We start from the raw sequence: 4,105 nt of genomic DNA on the forward strand, positions 1-4,105 counted from the left end.
TAACTGCCGATCCTAACCCGCAACCTGACATGAACCATATATAGAATCCAAGGCAAAAAACTGAGTGCACTCACCAGGGCTTCTTCATATATAAACAGCAATAAATGTGCTTTAATCCTCACATATTGCAAGCAGCAGACATTTGACCATATATAGGTCGACGTTTCAGCCATACAAATATATGGTCTTCTTCAAGACATCACCAGTGTACCACAAGAAACAGACATCCTCCTTAAATACGCTGAGCCACAGGTTCGACAAACTCAGTCCTCAGGACCCCAAACAGTGCATGTTTTCCAGGTCTCTTTACAGGACCACAAGTTAAATAATTATCTCCACCAGTGGAACTTTTAAAATGTGTCAGTGAGTAATGAATACACCTGTACACCTGCTGGGTGACCTGGAAAACGTGAACTGTGTGGGGTCCTGAGGACCGGGTTTGAGAACCTCTGCCCTAAGCAATCAAATAAAGCTGCAGCTCCTCATCCCCTCTGTCTTCCGTGACCGGAAGTGACGTCTCCAGGAAGAACACTCTAAAAAAGAGTCATCCACTCACTAACCTAAGTGAAAAACATGGGACCCACCTGCATAAGCTGCATATATCTTCTAGCCCATCGCCGAGCCCCCTGCTCGCGGAGCTCCATTTTGCACACCCGCACTTCCAGTTGTGTGTTCGACTGCAACTGGAAGTCTGGCACAGTGCCTCCAACTTCTGCTTCCAGCTTGCATTCCACTACAGCCGAGAGCTCAGCGCCAGGAGTGGCATAAAGCCAAATGCAAAATCAGCACCTACGGGGGGACCCATCCCTTCACTTAATAAGTGGATATTATCGGGGGGCCCTGGGGGAGACTTAAACCATAAACCATAAACCACATATATATATATATATATATATATATATATATATTGTGATAGAGGCACTGGAGAAGTTGGGGATGGCATGTATATGTGTCCCAGATTCCTGTCATATGTAGTTTAAACCCCCAGGAAAAGTCTGTTTTATCAAGCAGATTTGAGTGTTGGCTTTTGGTAAAAAACTGATAATGGGGGGTGTGGGTGTGAGACAGAAGGGAGGTCTACATCCATAGGGTCGCTTCAGGTGTTGGCCTTTTCAGCCTGAAACCAGGCTAATTAATGAATACACCTGGAATTGGCTCATAAGAGCTGTGTAGAGTTTTGACACAGTGTCTCACACACCCTGGGGAGAACTGACATTGAGGTTTTGTTCTGAGACACTTTGACATTGGTATGTACTATGTTTGTGGTAAGACAGTAGGCCCTGCCACATGTAGAGAGGGAGTTACCTATCCAGTTAGAGCCCAGACGGGCTAGGGTATATTTTTATGTTTTGTTTGTTTGATTATTGGTGACACACAATAAAAACTGGTGCCAACCAGCTTGCACGAAAATCCATGACTACTGCTGTTTCCTGGCTGCTGTGTGTAAGGAGGCATCTGTCTACCCCAGGAGAGGGATCCCTACCCTGATCATATATCATTGGTGGAGAATGCGGGCAATGCACACTGGAGATTGCAGCAAGAGGAAAATTTCTACATTTAAAATTTAAAGTGACAGTCACCAATTTGTTGTGTTGGATATCAACTCGTGTTCTGTGAAGTCCATGAAGGTGGAATTGACAGATGCTTAGAGAAGCCAGGTTTTGCTACAAACCTACACCTAAAGACAACATGGAGGACATTCTTAAGGCCTTGCTCCAAGCTAACAAAGCTCAGCAGGAAACCAACAAAGCTCAGCAAGAAGCTACCAGGGCTCAGCAAGAAGCTACCAGAGCACAGCAGGAAGCTACCAGAGCTCAGCAGGAAACTAACAGAGCTCAGCAGGAATCTACCAATGTGCAACTAATGGCCATGGAGGCAGCTCAGAGGCAACACAAAGTCACCATGGAGGAAGTCCTGAGGCAACAACAAGTTGCCATAGAGGAAACCCGCCAGGCCTTAAAAGACGTGGTACAACAGTTAGTAGTCTGGTCTGGAGATGCTTCCACTGGACTTCCAAACAACGCTCATTCCATACGGGCCAGTCACTTTCTGCAAATGTTGACCGAGAGTGATGATGTGGAAGCGTATCTTACTTCCTTTGAGAGAACCGCAGAAAGGGAGAGTTGGCCCAAAGAACAGTGGGCAAGTCTTGTGGCACCCTTCCTGTCTGGAGAACCTCAAAAGGCCTACTATGATTTGTGCCTGGCTGATGCAAAGGACTATGAAAAGCTAAAACAGGAGATCCTAACTCGCTTGGGGGTCACCTCGTTTGTTCATGCCCAATGAGTTCACCACTGGGAATTTCAAATGTAAAAGCCTCCACGCTCACAGATGCATGACCTTGTCCATCTAACCACAAAATGGCTACAGCCCGAGACGCTGACAGGACCACAGATCGTCGAAAGAGTCATGATGGACCGGTATCTGCGATTGCTACCTGCATCTCTGCACAAGTGGGTGAGCCATGCAGACCCTAAGTCTGCAGAGCAGTTAGTTGAACTGGTGGAGAGGTATGTGGCGGCTGAGGAACTGTTGAGTGTGTTCCACCGAGCCTCGATTCCGCAATGACGGTCTCCCATGACTACTGGTAAGACTGTTCCAGGGAAGAAGGGTGCTGGGCGGTGGAATGAGATTAAGGCTGTGGATTTGGAACCTGGGGATAGGCCAGCCAGGCCAGGAAGGTTCTTACCCCATAAGAGACTTGATAATAATATGATACAATGTTTCCGATGTAGTGAATTGGGCCATATTGCTGCAAATTGTCCACTCACCTCTGAACCTATGCAATGTGATACTGCTTATGTCTGTCGCAGAATGTTTTTCTTTGCACAGCCCGCCTGTACTGCCGACCGACAGGCTAAGACAGATAAGCAAATGTGTAAGGTTATTGTAGAAGGCAATCAAGTAGCGACCCTGTTAGATTCTTGCAGCCTGGTTACACTTATGAACGCTGAACTGGTGAACCCCTTTAAGCACAAGGGAAGAGCTGTTGGTGTGACCTGCATACATGGAGATACTCGCTATTATGGTACTGTGGAAGTGAGCATAGAAACACTGTGGTTCTGCTATAGTCTCTGTGGGTTTTGTGCATGGCTTGAGGTATGATATAATGTTGGGGAGAGACTTTGCTCACTTCTGGAAGTTGTGGGAAAACCGATTTGTTACCGAAGTAAATAACCCCGACCTATTTGAGAAGGTTGCTGATGCAGTAAGCAGGGGAAGTTTCTTCCGAGTCTGAGAAGTTCCTTTTTTCTAGCATGATTGGAGAACCAGAGAATACTGAGATGGAAAGTGTTGTTAAGCCAGTTGATCGTCTGTCTAATCTTGAGGTCAGAAAAGAGATCTTTGCAGTGGAGCAGTTCAATGACCCTACTCTGGTAAAAGCAGGGAAAATGTAAATCTTATCAAACCTTGGAAGGATAGAGCAGCTCTGTCAGCCATCCCAACCCCTCCAGTAAACCCAGGGCCTTTGGTTACTGAAGTGACAATAGCTAAAACCCTGTTGACCATTCAACAACAAGAAGTTAAGGAATTTCTTATCAGAAATAGGGTTTTGTTCTCAGATGTACCGGGCAAAACCACAGTTATTAAACATGACATAATCACTGACCCAGGGGTTAAGATTAACCTAAAGCCCTGTAGGTTACCAGAAGCCCAAAGAGAATCAGTGTCTAAAGAAATTTAAAAAATGTTGGAACTGGGTGTAATTGAAATATCGCATAGTGAGTGGTCAAGTCCCATTGTGCTTATTCCAAAGCCTGATGGGAGTGTACGTTTCGGCAATGATTTCCGAAAATTGAACAGTGTGTCAAAGTTTGATGCCTACCCAATGCCATGGGTGGATGAACTGATTGAAGGGCTAGGAACAGCCAGGTATTTAACCACTCTAGACTTAACTAAAGAGTATTGGCAAGTGCCGTTAACTGAGAGTGCCAAAGAAAAGACAGCTTTTTCGACACCAGAAGGGTTGTTCCAATACAAGATGTTGCACTTTGGGTTACGTGTGGCACCGACTACCTTCCAAAGGATGATGGACAGAATTCTAAGACCCCATAAACGGTATGCTGCTGCTTGTCTAGGTGATGTAGTCATTCATAGTCCTGAT

The sequence above is a fragment of the Taudactylus pleione genome, unplaced genomic scaffold (assembly GCF_031769625.1).
Source record: "Taudactylus pleione unplaced genomic scaffold, aTauple2 ptg000258l, whole genome shotgun sequence".
NCBI classification, from domain to species: Eukaryota; Metazoa; Chordata; class Amphibia; order Anura; family Myobatrachidae; genus Taudactylus; species Taudactylus pleione.